We start from the raw sequence: 17,709 nt of genomic DNA, 5'->3' as shown, positions 1-17,709 counted from the left end.
CTCCAGAAAATGTTTTCTTGCAGCCTTTTGCAGGGAACTACATGTTCTCCTCTGCATGGCCTTTCCTCTGAACATTCGCTTCCTTTTAAGTACATTTTCCAGTTAAAAAGATTTATTTTCTTCATCCAACTCCCCTTTTCACACCAATCCCTTTCTCCCCACCATTTTTGCCTCGCCCTGCTTCCTTATTTTTCTGTATGGTTTAAACTCGAGGAAGTTTATCTGGTTAAATATTAGGAAGATCCTCTTTGATAGTTTGGACATTCTAAGTGCTGAAACAGATTGCCTGAGGAGGTGGTGGATGTTCCATTTCAGGGTGGTTTTAAGGAATGAATTCAACAGAGATGTTCTGGGGATTTCCTAAGTCTGGCCTTGGGGCAAGAGGATGGACCAGTCAACCCCTTCAGATCTCTTCCAGCCTTATGTTTCTGTGATCCTTTTACCTCTCTGGGATCTGAGGGTATTTAAATGGCTCAGGGTATGTCAATGCTTAATTAAAACTGTACAGCACAGGGCAAGTGTGTAAAACAGTACATTCTATTTTTCCAGGGTCACCGTGCTTACATCCAGAAAGGTGCTGACACAGGCAGACACAAACACACGTGGTGTTGTTAGAGGTGTGCTCATCAGTTATTTATGAAGTTTATAATCTGACACTTTAAAAAAAAAAAAAAAAAAGAGTGATCCTAACAGGCTCCAGCGTTCCACAGCTGTTGAAATGTCACCTCTCAGATACAGATATTGATTAACAGTTTGAGACCAAGCACATTGCATTCCGTGCTAACAAGCTGGTACAGCTCTACCTGACACTTCTCACCGAAGGAGAGGACTGTCATGTGGCTTTTGTTGGACAGTACAGAGTTTGTGGGTGTATTTAAACATTAGACTGTGAACTGGGGAGCCTGCAGACTTGGCTTTGTTCTGCCTGGGCAAGTGGGTGAAGGTTAAATGAGAGTGTCAGGTTTTTATTTAGGGCCCACAGGGCTGCAAACAGGGTTTCTGAAGGAGCTTGGTATGGGGAGACCCATGGAAGAAAAGGTCCAAATGAAACCTGGCCATTTGGATGTTTCTCTGGCATGTAATGAAACAATTTTTATCTCCTCACTTTCACAGATTTATTGAGATCTCTGGGCACCTGATTCAGTCACCAGATGATAGTTACTCCAAAAAATATTGCACAATAGTGACACTTTTTCAAATAATCACCTAAATGAGATAACCCAGCTGGAATCCATGTTTTCTGAAATGCTAAAAATAGGAGTCACAGATCCTGGAGAACATACAAACTGGCATACACAGAGAATAAACCTGCAGTGGAGGTGGTGGACAGCTGACCATCAGGGAGGCAGTGAGATCTATGTGATAGCTACATGAAACAAAAGACCTCAAAGCAATGATTTTGTTTCCTTTTCACAAAGCTGATTTACAGATCAGAAGGCAAACATCTCAGTTCCAGCACAGGCAATGGCAAAGTTCCTGCTGACACTGCTGGGACAGCAAAAATGTTTTCAAGACTTAACTTAAATGTAAACTTCCAAAAATTAAATCCCTAATGAAGGGATCTGTATATTTTTCATCACAATCATTGGCACTGAGACAGATACAAGACATGATTGCATTTGGTGCTACTTTTAAAATAGATTTGTAACTTCGGAATCTGTCTCAGGCATTGATCATTCTATACACCATGCCAGGCAGAAAATAAATACTCAATCCTTAATGGCCCTGTCCCTAAACCACAACATAAAACCAGGGATGATCTTCCCTTTGGCCATGATCTGCTGGTTAATGCAATTTTAATTGCTGTTTTCTAAAACACACAGACCTGGGTGTTTCACTTGTAAAGAGCTGTACACTGAATTGATAAAGCTCACAGCTCCAGCAGGATAAAACAACTTACTTTTGCTCTCTGTGCATTTTTTGATAGAAAGACAGCCCATGTTGAGAGGAACAGGTGAGTTTCTGATAACCAGGATGTATTAGCAGATTGTCTTAAAATTTCCATCTTTCCTTCTAAGCTTCCAACTTGGCTGCAGGCTTCATTTTAAAGTAATAGATTTCCTTTAGATGCCTTGGTCCAAAATTTCTCCTGCTTGTTTAAAGAAATGTTTGCCTGCTGTTCAGATTTTATTTTGCCCAAAGATAAGCTGGAAGATCTACTGAAACCTTTTTGTTGTATTTCTAGCCTGAAGCATTCTAACAATGTTAACCTTCCTAGCATTATACTGAAGAACTTCCACTCAGCCTTTATTTTTCAGAAGGGCTTTTGATGTTTTGCTTTCTGGTGCCATTATTTATTTATTTATTTATTATTTACAGTGTTGCTTTGTGGTGGTGGTGGTGGGTGCTCGATTGCACCAGTGGAAGGATGTGCAATCAAACTTGCAATGAGACAGTAGTCTCTGATTGTCATCAGCTGCAGCTCATTATTCTCTCAAGGATTCCTTGTGCCAATCGATGATAAACAATGTGTAATCACTTGCAATTGATTGCAAATCAGATTGCATAGACTGGCATGTGGAGTCCTTGATGGAATGACGAGCGGTGCCTTTTGCCCACTCCCTGCTCTGTAGGGCTCACATGCCTTCAGCTGGTAGCTCCTCTCCTTGGCTCCAGTGCTGAGCAGATCCCATGGGATGAAACAGGTCAAGGTTGTGCTTGTATTTGGTACAGGACATTCTGGATACTCATTTCATCCTGGCCTTTTCTCTCCCTAGGTGTGCTCCAGGGCCATGTTTTCCTGGGCCGTCACTCTCTGCAAAGTTGCAGAGACAAAATCTGAGTGGTTAAGGGGAGGTTTATGATTCAGTCCATTAAAGCAACACTCAACCAATTTTCTTTTCTGAAGATCCCTAATTTCCTCTCTTTTCCCCTTCAAAACTGGCTCAGTTTTGAAGTAGTTGTTAGAAAAATTGTCTGGACAAGTCACAAGCAACAGAGGAATAAGGCCCTGCTGACTTGTTCCAAGGCCAAGTCAGATACGTGGTGAACTCAGCTGGGTTTTGCCATTTAGACTTTTACCTTCTAAAGTAGTGTTAATCAGTCCTGGTCTATTGACCATTGGTGGCCTGAAAAATGCCACAAAAAGCAGCCAGTGAAATTAGAGCAAAAAATAAGAAAATGTGGCAAATGTCTTCAGTAGCTCTTTTCTGATTAATGTTCACGGCTGCACCAGACATAGCTGGCACTAATTGAAATTGTTGGTAGCCAAACACTAATGTTTTGACTTAAGAAGTATTTTGTTTACCTCATTTTTAAATACATTGCTATTTACCAATCTCTCTCCCAACTGCTGTAGGGTAGCAGATTTCTGGGCCAGAAATACTCTAAAAAAAAGTTTTTATTTATTTAATTAATTAAAGACATTCAAGAAACATAATTTTAAATCAGTTCTCTTTCTGGATATTTTAGTTTTTCAGATCTAGGTGTATGTGAGACAGCAATGTTCTCATTCCAAGTACTGATCTTAGAACAGGACATGAAATCTCATCTGAATTCCATATGAACAAAAATTTTAAAAAATCTATTAAAAATATTCATGGAGCAGTTTGCTCAACTGATAGTGTTTGGTTTTTTTTTTATTTCAAGCAAGCAGGGTCTTGGCTTGATCTTTATATTTAAATGAGAAAAGAATAACATTAGCATTCACTGAATATTTTGATAGAGATAATAATCTTTATTGATAACGTACTTCCTTTTAAACATCTGTAAAGCAATCAATTGGAAACTGATGCAGTGCTCTAATCTTACTTCAGAATCTGGTTCTTACTAAAGACTTGAAAATCATAAAGGACCAAAAAGTAGACTTTAATGGAGATTAAGCTCTTCTGGTAAGTATGCTTTTAAAATATATTTTAATGTGGCAATTTTTTTCTGCAGAAACTTTTCCTTGCAGTTTTATATAAACCAATGGAGCTCCACAGATTTCAAGAGAATTAATTGATTTCCCCAAATATCAGTGAGGTCAGGGAAAAAATTACTGAATGAAAAAATGCACAGCTAATAATTAAAGAGATGGCCTGGTTTTGTAAATCTTTTTCCAAGTGTTTCATTAATAGTAATTGGTGTGTTAAAGTACAACTTTTTGAAGCTGCAGTGTAGCTTGCAATTGCTCTTCTATGAGCTTCTCGAAAGCCATCATTAAAGAGATAAAGCACATCTATTATCTGCAGCAGGCTTCTAGAAAAATAATATTCCCAAGGGAATACCCCCTTCAGAAACAAAAAGGGTCATGAATTTATTTCAAATCCATTTTCCTTCACTGAAAAACACAGGTATGTCAACAAAGGAAGCAACAAGACAAGTTTGGGGTTTTTTGCCTCATAATTGCAGTTTATAAACAGAAACAGAAGGAGATATTTTCTTAGCTTTTTGGTTTTGTTTTTCTTGTTTTGCTTTTTTTTAGGCACAGTCTTATCATCGATCTGAAATATGTCAAAATCCTCCAGTGTTTTAAAAGGTCACATATTTGTATAGTTGGTTTAAATTACCTATATTAGAAACAAATTCCCAGCAATTCACCTCCCAAAGTTGAGAACACACTCTAAAAATATGTGAAGCTTTTGAAACATTAGACACAAAGTGTGAGCCAAAGGGGTTTGGAAGGGAGGGGGCCATTTCTCACCAGTGTGAGCCAGCCCCACAAGGCAAAGGCCAGTGACAAGTCACACTGCTCACTTTAGTGGCTTTTGAATCAGGCCCTTACACCCTTTCCCAAGTGAATTTTGGTTGTTGAATTGAACATCTTCAGCTGTTCATCTCTGAGCAGCATTAGCCCAGGAGAAGAGCTGGCTTTTGGGTGGGATGTTCCCAGGATTTATTGCTGTGAACGGGACTCCTCCATGGCACTCAGCTTCCAGGGCCCCACTACCAGCTCCTGGTTTGCATTGCTTCTTGAGCTACATGTACAGATGGCACCTCCTTCACAAGCCAGGGCTCTCCTGTCTCCATCTGCTCTGCGAAGAGGTGGCTCTTTAAAGGTGGTGCTGCAGGATCTCCCCAGTGCCCCTGAGCAGAGCACTGAGCTACAGGGCTGTAAACCTGCCAGAGGTGCCAGGGGAGCTGAGCTGAGCTTTGTCTGCCCTGCTGAACAGGAGGGTGGTTTATACATGGTTTGTGTCTCCTCAGTGCTTGAGCTGAACAGACAATTTCATGTTGGCTTCGTTACCTGTCTACAAAGAGGAGAGCTGTAACCAGCCCTGTGATAAAGGGATGATGAAAGTGCAGATGGGCACGCTGGTATCTCTGCTGTGCCTACAGATCTCTTGTGTAAGAGGGGCTGTGATGTGGTGTAAACTGTGGGAGACATCACACATAGTCTTATTTATTTACAGTGAGGCTTCTGTAGGACAGATATCCAGCATTTTACATGTGTCTCCTACGTGAGTCAAAACGTTGGCCAGTTTACAAACAGAGTGGGCACGGATACTCTGCAAACTGCTCAGTAAATAATTACACCCAGGTTTGTATTAACTGCTCTCTCTTTCTGCACTGTGCTGATTGAAATATGCAATTGGTGAGCATTGCTGGTAGGAGTTTGGCTTTTTTCCTCTGGTTTTGTCTCAGTGTAAGAAAAAGCAATTTAATTATGAGTTCTGAAATAGATAAAACATAACTCATTTCTGCTTTGACACTTGTTAAGGATTTTTAAGCACTAGGCAGTAAAACAAGAGCTATAGTTCTGACTATAGATAAATAATTGCAGCAACTGTGTAAAATTATGAAAACACTGAGGCAGGACTTAAATCTTCAGTGTGATAGCAAAGAATATACAAGATCTCCTACACAGAGAATTCTTTCCCTGAGTGTATACTGTTTGGTGTGTTGAGCCACATTTTTAAACCAGAGGTGAACAACTGAGTGCACATCTCAGAATCAGACAGGATTGTCTGTACCAAAGAAACCAGACTGGTTTTAACCAATGACAAAAATAAGTACAGCATAAAATATGGAATGGTGAGAAAGATGTTCCTGCCTGCAGGTGGATTCAGTTTAGGGCTAGTCTGGGTTTTGAGTGGAGAAATTAAGACAAGAGTTCTGCTCAACTGCAGAGAAATCTCAGTCTTTAAATTCTCTTGGCCAAAATCTTCTAAGAATCCCTGTTTTCATGAGATTATATATATAACATATACAAACGGTCCTCTGGGCTTGGAAGTGACTTAGAACCAGAAAAAAACCAAACCAAGTTCAGATTTTAGAATTTTTTAGGTCCTTCTTGCCTAATGGTAACAAAGTTAAGGAAGAAAAATATATTAAAACACCATGAAAGTGCGAGAAAACAGATTTAAATTTGAACCATGGAAAGATGATGGGTCTGTGTCACTGGCCCACATCTATTTAATTTGCTACCACTATACATGCTCTCCTGTCAGACAGTCTTAAACTGTTGAGCAAGGTGATATATTGTTGGAAAGCACTTGGAAAACATTCATGGCTGAAGTGTGATTTACAGGTCTAGGCTTACAAGCAGCAGCACACAGTGCACGAGAGAACCTTCTCACAGCATTTTTGAGCAGATGCTGTGCCATACTGTGCTTTGCAGGTAGCTTGGCACATCTCTCATCCAAACAGAGTTTTATTTTCTTCTCCTTAAATCCTTAAAAACTTTTCCTTGAAGATGAGGCCTCTATTAAATGGTGTGTGTTGCAGAAATTAATACAGTTAATGAAATCAGGTGCTGTTGGCTCTTGTGTGATTCATCAGTCACACATCTCTGTTTAATGTGCACATGTTTGGAGCCTACTTCTCACTTGCACAAAAGTCTCACTGTTAGTTTAAGAAACTCTCATATAAATAGAATCCATTTTCTGATGCACCATAAAATATCTAAGAGCAATGAATGATTATAGTCACAAGAGCTATTTTGGCTGGGCTTGTGTTCGTTCCCCAGGCCCAGGATTAACACTGCTTTCCCTGCACTTTGAGAACAGAGGAGTTGTCAGTATCCTGCAACCAGCAGTGGCTAAAACCAGATGTTTCAGTGGAAGAAACCTCTCATTAGGCTTGTAGGGAATGAGCTTTGAAAAACTGGTTTGCTTGTTTGTTTGTTTGTTTTAACAAAGGGGAGTGCAAATGCACCTGAGTGTAAATGCAAATTGGGCTTTTTGAGTTTCATGTTGATACAGCAAAGCCTAAAGGAAATGACAAAAATATCCAGCCAACAAACAACCTATTAAGTTTGTGGTTTTAGAACTAAACTCCAGCCTTTGAGGATCACTGAAGGCAGGTTCAGGTGAGAAATTCTGTCCTTTGGAAATTCTGCTTTTTGTAATAAAACCCCGGATTGGTAAGGGAAGTTTTGTTGTGAAGAGCTCATGTAGGGCTCCCTTCATTACCAGGCATGTAGGTTGTTTTAAATGGTGCTATTTTGGTTAGAAAGAAGCAAGAGATGATAAGCTGGAGCCCTAAATGCAACATTGACACGTGTCTTCAAGTTGGACAGGTTTTTAAACAGTAGCAGTAAGGCAGGATAAAATGAAGCTCAAATCCAGCAATGCCTCCAGTAAAAACACCACCCAAGGAAGAAGGATGGAGGGTGGTGTGTGCTCTGGCTGTGGATGAAAGAACCTACTTCAGAAAGCAGGCACGAAGTGAGGCATCCTGGCTATAGCAGTTTGCTTTGAAAGTTAACTCCTCTCTCCAGGCAGTCCTGTTGTGTCCCAGCTGCAATCGGGGCATATTTGCCTGACAACTGCATTGAAATCAGGCTTTGCAAATGCTGAGGTAAAGATCCAGACCTCTGCAGCCAGGGACACCTACTTCAGCACTTCTTTTCCCCTTGTCTGATATCTCTCTAGACATCAATACAACAATACAATAGGGGGTTATGGGCAATTAATAGAGGTTGAGCGTTCAGCTCCAGCCCAGGCTATTGTTAGGAGTCAGTACAAGCTGGAAGCAGCCTTGGTCCCAGGAATGGTGATGCCAGGACACGCTGCCTAAAGGACAGGTGTGGATAAACACAGCACCATTGCCCTGGCTTGTTCAGCTCGTGGCTCTGGAGCTGATGTGCCAGGGTGAAGGTAGGAGAAGCACCAGCATTCATGTGACCTCTGTGCCAATAGCAATCTCTGCCAGGTGAGTGACTCGGTCTGACTCACGTTGCCTCTGCAGCCTGGACACTGCAGGGCCCTCTCAGAGGGGCTTAGGGCAGTAGAAGTCCTTTAGTCCTCCTGAGGGCTCTGAGCAGTGCAGCCCCATAGCAGCATGTGCACAGGGGTGGCCCCCACCTCCTTCCTACTTGCAGGGTTGAAAATCACTAACCCACGAAGTGAGGCTATAGGGAGAAATATCCAAACCAGAGGAAGGCATCCCCAAAGAGTTACACATTTTCTGCATGAATAATCTTGTGTGCCCCCTTTTTTTGCCTGACACTGTGTTCTAGGTTTGCAGCTAGAGAGGTGTGCTCAATGAAATACCTCAGAAAGCGCACTGCACAGCAGTGGAACTCAGTGAATTTTGGATTGTTATTTTTTTTTTCCATTTAAAAACAAAATTCCAGTGAAATAACAAGTCCTTAAAGCATGTATTATTTATTTTCAACTGAGTAAAAGAGCCCCTACAGTATTTTGAAAGAATGTCTGCTTTATAGGTTTGCAGTGATAACATGTTGGAAGTAACTAACAATTGTGTTATTTTTGTCCTCACTAATAATGCGCAGGGAGCAATTGATGTTTCTTCTAGAGTTAATAAGAAACATTTGCAGCAAAAGCAGGAACTGTGGAGATAAAGCAATTGGCAAGAAATAGTATGTTTAAATACCATAAAACAGCCAGTATCCAAACAGGTGTGAGATAAAGTGGTATAAATAAACTGCTCTGTATGCAGCCCATCACACAGCAGAGTTGGGTAAAAAATTGCATGAAATAACTTCACTTCTATTCAGAGGAAAATACAACAAAACTAATCCTTGTGTCTCCTAATTAGCTTTAGCAGCTGAGAAAACATTTGTCATGCAGAAATTTCTAAAAAGTTGTTCTTTCTAAAAATGGAAGACAAAAAAAGAAGCAGTCAGATTTGCAAACCTTTTGGAGAAACTGCTTGTAAAGTTTGTAAAGCTCTTCTCCAGTTAAAGCCAGTATCCTGAAGAGACAGTGGAACTCCTTTCAACCTTGCAAAGTTACAACTGGCCCTTTTAGTTATTCTGCATTGCCTGATGGCATTACAATCTTAGATGGTGTCTGTGTTATTTTTATTGGTGCTGCTTTCACAAACACAAAGACATTTGCCCTTTCTTCACCCAAACATTTGGTTGCATTAAGGGTTGTTTGGTTTAGATTAAAGATTTTCTTTTTTTAAGACCAGTCAAATTCAAAGTAAATCAGTACTAGCAAACATGACGTGAAAATAATTACCCATGCTCACATGACTGATAAGCAGAACTATGGAAAATTTCTTACAACAAAATCCACCTGGTTTCTGTGGCTCCTACAAATGACAAGCCACAATGAGTTCATTGAAAGGTTTGTCAAGATCCATCAGCCTTTTGGATAAGTAGAATGGCTGTATTTTTTTGTTTAATCAGCATGTGAATTTGTTCAGCATGTGAATTTAAGGTGACTTGAGTTTTGTGAGTCTTACTCTCTTTGGGTTCATATAAAGGAAGAAAAGAAATCTGCATGTGTCTGTGTGGACATTACCCACGAGGTGAAACTTCCAAACTTGATGGTTTTAGAACTCAGAGCTTTAAAATATTCCTCACTCTAGCTCTCTTGTATTTGAATCAGGTCCCTGAACTCAGTTCTGTGCAGTCCAAGATGTGCAAAAAGCCAAGAGAGAAACCACAGCATCTCTTTGGAGACTCATTCTGTGACCTGTAACATCTTGTGGCCTGGGAAAAGGAGCCTCTCCACTGATACTGTCTGCTGACAAAACCCTCCCTGTAATTCGTGTTCTGTATAGCCTGAGGAGTCCCTAAACACAGTGACTTGTTCCCACCCAGTGCCTGGACTGAGAGAAACACACTTCATGTAACACTACTGCTTGCTTCTCCTCTGCCATTCCGTGCTGGAAAGATGCAGAGGGGGTGATCTGGAGAGATGTGATGTTGATGTCTCCCTCTGAGCCTCCTACACCGGGGTTACTCCAGCCTTTCATAACCAGGAATAAACAACACCATATCCAGCTGGACTCCACACTTATTTTGGAGTCCTTTGAATCAAACATGAGCATGGTTCCCTTGGCCAAGTCACACCTAAATAAATGTGGAGTTACAGAAGGACTTGGCCCCATGGTTCTTCAGGAGCTCACGTTTTTAGCACCCAAGCTCCACCGTGTCAGTGTGCTGAGGTGATGGTGAGTGTTTAAGGATGCTCCTGTGAGATGCCCTCGAGGTGCAGCTGGAGCAGCCCCCTTCTACCCAGCCTCGAGGTGTGTGTGGGGCTTGCCCTGGTGCAGGACCAAACAGACATGAACTTGCTTTGGTTGTCCAAGCTGGTGCCCCTTTCTGAGGTGGACAGGTTAAAAAGCTGCCAGGAGAGCTCCGAGCTGCCCTGTGTGACAGCCATGGTGTGTAAATGCTTTGTGGGAGCAGAGGTGTTCAGAGGGCAGCTGGTACCACACTGAAAGAAATGGGAACACCTCTTCTTCATGTTGGCCCTTTACAGTTAGCCACTGATAGATGTGATAAAATCCCAGTGCTGCTGCTAATAAGCAAAGGAAAGGAAGCCAGTGTTCTTTTATCCTCTGACACGTGGTGTGTTTTGGTTTCACTCAGAGTAGCAAACCTTTCTTTCTTGTAGCAAGCATTATAAATAGGCCCACTCCTTATCAGATCCTCCTCTAAATGTTTTTCATCAGAAAACCACAGTTAATTTTAGATAATTGTTGGAGATAATCTCAAATTTGTGTGTAATGTATGCCCCAGTTCTAAGAAAAACATGGCATTGGGGAAGGTACCGCCTGCCTAGTAGCTCTTCATTTACATGAGTGGTGTGAGATCTCTTGTTCTTCTCAATTGAACTCTCGTGTCTCAGACATTCAGACCCCTATCTCAAAGCAGATAAAATTTTAACTTGCTTAGTATTTATTGTCTTCTGTATTTTGTAACAGCTTCTGAGCAGCGTGTTCAGGGACTGAGCACATGTCCTGCCAAACAAGAAAGAAAAGGTTTCCAAGCAGCCAGATATGCCAGAATTTCTGATGGCATATCTGACTCCTTAAGCTTTCCTGTGGGAGTCAATTTTGCTTTATTTGACAGCAGTAGCATTTGCTCCCAGAAGAATAAAGACAACAGTTGTTTGAAAAAGCACGTGTGCCACCCTGCACTATCAAACAATCTGCTCCACATTGTGAGAGTTTTAAGATGAAATGAACAGATGAATTCCCAGGATCAAGGAGAAGAAGTGTTTCTAACACCAAAGGAAGAAGGATGTTCATGTACTATTAAAAAAGGATTAAAAGCAGATTGCAAGTAGTCCATCAAACTTTCTGGAAAGGGCAAGGAGCAAAACCCAAACATGATGAAATTTTAGAAAAAAGAATTATGCATTCAAGTCCAGTTTTTGTTCAGTATAATTGCTGGATATCTCTTGAATAACATGAAAATAAATATAAAATATGGTGGTATTTGGGTCTATTGTATGCAAGACATCATAAAAGGGGAAAAAAAGCAACTTCTAATCTGCTTCAAGAAAGGCAATGAGGAAAGAGTGCTTCAGGGATTTCCTTGAGATGGTCAGAGAAAAGTGAGAGACTTAGATACCCTGGTCTTCCTAGTCCCTGGCAAAGGCATCTATTTCCTGAGCAATGTTTGCTTTAACAACCAGGGCTGGATGTTGCAAATATTTGTAGCTGAATTATCTCAACATTTTGAAAACTATGTACCTTGGATGCTGTGTTTTTTTCTGGGAAATGGAGTGGAAAGACTTCTTCTTGGCATGCAGAAATGCTAGGAAATTCTAACATCATGCATGAAATTTCAAATCTGCCTTTAGGAAAAGCCAACTTCCTTCATAAATTGGCTCCTTCTCACTGGCAAAGGTGAGCAGGGTCAGACAAAAAAGCAAATACAAGCCTACTTTAAACTTTGTGAGGAAATTTTAAACCCCATAAACTTCAATAAATTTTGCTTTTTATTGTGAAGTCCTGGCATATTTCTAATAGTAAGTTTCTTATATAAAGTTTTGCCCTGCTATTCTATACTCTTTTTTTATGATATGTGTGACTGGATCTGTATCCAAGTTTAGGGCTGACAGATCCATCAGAATGTTAGCCAGCTTGGAAGTCTGCAGATTTTTGGGCTCAGCCCCACTTTTCACTCCCTGTGGTCCATGGAAATCCATAGTTTAGAGATCTTAATAGGGGACCATGGTCTTTTCAACCAGAGTGAAATATATTTCAAACCATCAGGCATATACTTCCTCTCTGATACAACACCCAGAAAAACTATCTCACTTTCCTGAAACTGGGGAGGGAGAACAAACTGAGGGTTGATCACTATTCATACACAACATCTCTGCTAATAAGACTCATTTCTTATCTTGTCGTTCCTGTCTGGCACCTCAAATGAACAGAAAGTGCTGGTAAGATCTGAAGAAAAAGTGTTTTTAGCAATGTGGTGTATTAAACTAATTTTCACATGGGACCAGAAGCTTTTCCCGGTAAAGAAGTTAAACATTAAGGTGTGTATAACTCAGATTAACTAACCTGGGCTATCGTAGAACACAACATTCTGCTTTTGAGTGTAGATTATTCTTGTGGCTGCATTAGCAAAGTAACAAATGAAGGGGGAAAAAAAAAAAAGAAAATGCATTTCACACTCTTTAAAAAATATCCATTAGATCATAATGTATCTGCAGCAAAAGCAGGTTTTAAGACCTCAAAAGTCAAAACTAGTAGGTTTGCATTGATTGATTGGATCTTGCTGTCACTGTAGTCTTTTTTAGATCAGCAAGATCAGGACAGCTCATGTCATGAGTGTGTCCCTCATCATAAATTGTAAACCACAAAAAATCTCTATTTCCTGTTTTGAAATTGCAGGTATTTGTTTGACAGCAAGATATGTTTGGCCAGAAAGCCCATGCTAAAAATCCCCAGGGTGAAATTTAACCTTATATAGCTGATTAACGCTTTAATACACATGCTGGAAAAAAGGCCAAGCCATTGCCTTCACAGTTCTGGCCAAGGACAAAGATAACATTGGTTTTTAAAGCCACATTTTGCTTGCTGAATTATGCAGCATGCTGCCAAATGGGATCCTCTTCTTGTGGCAGCTATCACAGGAATGTTTATAACTCCCATCTCTTGCCTGCACAAAAATCTGGTAACAAAAGTTGACACTTTAACAGTGTTATTAGTTTCAGGCTTCTACTTAGTGACATATTTGCAGAAATACAGGTAAGGGTTCCTTCCCCCTCTCTTTCCCCCTTTTCTCCATGCTGAGTTGAACTCCGTGACAAGTGTGAACCAAGACCACAACCTTGGGGTGGCTTCACTGTATGGAGGAGATTAGAGAATAAAATCTACCCTACTGACCCCAGCAGGCACTTCTGCCCTCACTTCTAACAGCTGTGAGAGGCCAATAACACTACAAATGGTGCTTTCTTCATGGTGTGGGGCTACAGAGGAACTGGGGAAGTCTGCACCCAGCTAAAACTTCCGAGTTGGCCTCACGTGGGACAAGTCCCCAATTCATTGCCCACCTAGGCTGCAATCATGGCACGTGATGGGGGCGACCAAAAAATGCATCCCACTTTCCAAGTGCAGCATAGCAAAGGGTGGTTTTGGCTTGGCTGCTCTAAACAAGGCACTGATTAGCCAGTAATCAGCGAGCGATTAGCACAGACAACTGGGTCACTGGGAGTTCAGCTGAGCACTGCTTGCTGGGAGGCACTGAAAGGCTGAGCCCAGCAGGAGCACATAGGCTGATAGGGTAGTCCACCGCAAACATCCACTCAACAAACTCGGTTTGGGTAGCCAGCTTGCCTCCCATAACATTTTAATCATAAAAATGTTGCAAAATAAGGATCATGGTACTGACTGGCTTTAAAAAGCTTCATAAGGTCATTAATGGTTTGGATTAAATAGCTCCAGTTTGTCACACATAATCAGGAACACTGGGATATGATGAAGGACCATCTTTTTCTTTCCCAAATATTATAATAAACAAGCTGCATCACTTTGTCCCACAGCTTAGCCACAATCATTCAGTATCAGATCAGGAGGTACCAAAGCCGCTGACAGAAGGTTTGCATAAAGGATAACTATGGATCAGTCCTTCCAGAGCACAGGCACACAGGAGTCACACACAAACCACAGCTGGTCTCAGCCAGAAGGTCTTCATTAGTGACAGCTGACACCTCATGCATTTGTAGACATCCTCCTCCTCCAAATCAAAGCTTGTATTTCCATTGGTGAGCCAAATCTACCTCCTGTGAAAACTGTGAATCCTAGTTCAGAGCTTTTATTCTGTGTGCCACATCCTAGACATCAAGGGAAATAAAGAAATACAGTAGTTTTCAACCTCTTAAACAACAGGGATAAACTTGTACCTGACACAATATCATTTTGTCCACATTCCCCACTGCAGTCAGTTTCTGTTAGACTGAAGTACCCACTGCATCTCAGCAGCTCATCACCAGGTACATTTGAAATCTTCTTTGTGTGTGGGGGTGTTGGAATGGAAGTGATCTCACCTTAGGGGACCACGGGCAAGCAGCGTCCAGGGATGGCATTTTGGTTATCTGGAAGAAAGCAGGTCTGTTTATCCCTTCTTTGTTGCAATGGTGAAGAACTATTCCTGCCAAAGGCAGAAAATACCATTCTTTTGTGAATTTCTGTCTTCTCAGCTGAAGGAGCTCCATGCAAGGATCATAGTTTTGAAACTCAAAAGTCAGCAATCACAATACCTCTATGGGAAAGATCCCTTCTTCACATGCTGCCTCTTCCTTCTCCCACTTTATTTCTCTTTCAGTACAAGACAGAAACAGAAACATCTTGTAACTAGCAGAAGCCTCGTGTGTGGTGACACTGCATTCCCCAGCACACTTCTTCTGCTTTGCCTGCAAGCACAGAGCTTATGATCTTTCCAGACATGATTTCCATTGAAATCTGCAGCCGGGCTGTGCAACGCTGAGGTCTAGCAATGGCCAGGGCGCACGTGTGTGTGTGCACACATGCAGTACATGCATGTTTATTTGTGTCCATATATATATAAATAACACGACTAAGAGTGCCAGAAACTTGGCCCTTAAGACTACAGCTGAGGACTTGAACACACTGCTGTGCAACAGGCCTCTTAAGTAGTTTGCATTTCCTTGTAATATTAATTTGAGTGCCATGGGACTTCTATTCCTGCTTCGAAGTTTGTTATTGTTGACTTTAACTAAGATTGAAATGTAAACTTTTAAAATTCACATTTTTGCCAGGTTAAAAACCAAAAATAATAATAAAAAATTCCCAGTGAATCTGACCTCTTTTTCCTGTAGTGCCTTTCAGTGGGTGTTGTAAGAAAGCAGCTATTCAGTTATTACAAGCAGGGACTGTTTTGCTAGAGCATGATATTTGTAGTAAAAAGTTATAGCAGAACAAGAGTATGTCCCAAAGTTAAGCTAAGCCTAGAAACTGGATGCACTGAATTCAACCAGAGTTAAAGCTGGAACAAATATGGACAAATCCTTCAGCCAAGAGACAATTTTTTTTTTCCAGTCTCTAGGACAGTAAAAATATCCTGGCATGGCAAGACTATGTAATATTTGAAGTCTGGTATGATACAAAACAAAGTCTGAAGACACTCTCCTGGGCCCATTTCTTGCTTCAGCTCTGAATCTGATTTACAAGCATATGTTTCATCAGAGAGTGACCCCAGACACACTTGGACAGGAAACTGCTGGTGCAGGAGAAGGTTTGAACCCTCAGAAGAGTCCAAGTCCAGTGACATTAGGGAGCGACATGCTGTAGAATTGGGCATTTAAGACACTTCTGATCCCACCCTCTCTTCAGTGTCTTTTCCTTCTCAGGGGACCAAGTGGGACAGAAAGATAAGGGGTGTCACTTCTGTGCCCAAAGCAGGGCTGATATGAAGACTGGAGCAAGAACAGTTCTGACTATGCCACATCCAGGCTGTTGTAACCGAATGTGTGGAGAAATGCAACCGCAGATTGCAAAGCAGAAATGAGGCGTACGGAGATTTACGGGAAATACAGCAGAGGGAGAGGAGAAGCATTTGAACATTTTCTCCTTGCCCAAAACATACACATCCATAAAGTCTGTGCCACACCAGTGCCTGCCCTCAAAATAATGCCTATAGAGCCGAGGGAAAACATTGCTGTAATTATTACAGAATGATTAAAGAGTCTTTACTCCAGAAAAAGAGTAGGACTGGAAGAGCAGGGCTTCTCATCGTGACTTCATGGACAACTGAGTTACAGAAGAACATTTATTAGCAGAGACAGTGCTCCAGAGGTGGCAAAAAACATAGGAGAATGCAGAGCAGGGAAAGAAGTTACACCAGCAAAACTGTGGGTGCAGGAAGCAGGTTTTGATGCTTTATGAAACCCTCTTGATTTTTTATTTGGCTGAAAGCAGTTAAGGAAAGTAACCAAATCTCTCATGTTTTCCCAAAAAAACCCACCTTTATCTACTGTATGTGGAATGAGGAAAAGGCTGACCAAGATGGCAATTTCAGCATGAACCACCCTGTGCATATGAATAGTATCAACCAAGCTGAGATGAAGAGGTATTATAAACTCTTGTTGCTCAAGCAGAATGTTTACGCTCTTAATTGCAAAACATCTGCATCTCGTTGTCCATAAAATGAGCAAACATGTTGAAGACACCCAGGGAAGAAATGAACTCATAAAACTAGAGGATTAAAAAACAAGAGAAGCTATTTAATGGCAGCCTTTCAGGTTGGAGAATGTTTAGGTCTCAATCCCACACTTTTTAAGATCGCATAGACCAGAAATAGGAATATAGTCTGCAGGAGACAAGCAAGGGAAAACTTGATAATTTACTGATTCCTGCAACTCACCCCTCTTACCAACATCTTCAATCCTCATTGTTTTTGCAGATTTCCAAGCAGATTATCCTAATCCTTACAACAGAGCTGGTAGGAAACTTTAAATCCATAGGGACCATAGAGTCCTCCATAATTTTCATTATGTACTTTCTGGTGAGATAAAACTGTTCTTGATATTACATCAAAGCTCTTCTAGACACAACCCACATTGGCACTACTTTAGTTTTATGCTTTAGCCCAATGAGTCTCTTTTCCCCCTTTGGAGGCTGGCACTGGAGCACACTGAGCTCCTGGTCAGGAAACAGAGGCCAAGGAAATGAAACAGAGCTGCTCCTGCTCCCGACGATGCACTAACGGTGCTCTCACTGCTGCACACAGGAAAGCAAGCAGCTCTTTCAAAGCTTCTTAAGAGGATTTGTATGGCTCTTTTCCCTTAATTCCAGAAAGTAGAAGTGTTTCGGGGTGGTTATGCAATGACCCCAAAGCTGACACAAGTGAAGGAAGAAACAGCACAAAGGCAGCCACGAAGGGGAGTTTCTCCCAGACTTGAGATAGTCTGGCTTCCTACTGCCCCAGGATCAATACAGGGATTTTGGCTTTTGATTACTGACAGTGTTAAACAGCTTGATGCATGCTACTGGAAAATATAGCAAACACTGGGCAAGGATGATAATACATGCATGAAGCAAAAGGCAGAGCTTGCATCATATCTCAGCCTGTTAACTCACATTTGCCTCATGGATTTCCTTGCC

Source organism: Corvus kubaryi, unplaced genomic scaffold (genome assembly GCF_017639235.1).
Source record: "Corvus kubaryi isolate FWS band 111438036 unplaced genomic scaffold, C.kubaryi_AGA036_p1.0 37300, whole genome shotgun sequence".
NCBI lineage: Eukaryota > Metazoa > Chordata > Aves > Passeriformes > Corvidae > Corvus > Corvus kubaryi.
This window is presented reverse-complemented; position numbering follows the sequence as displayed.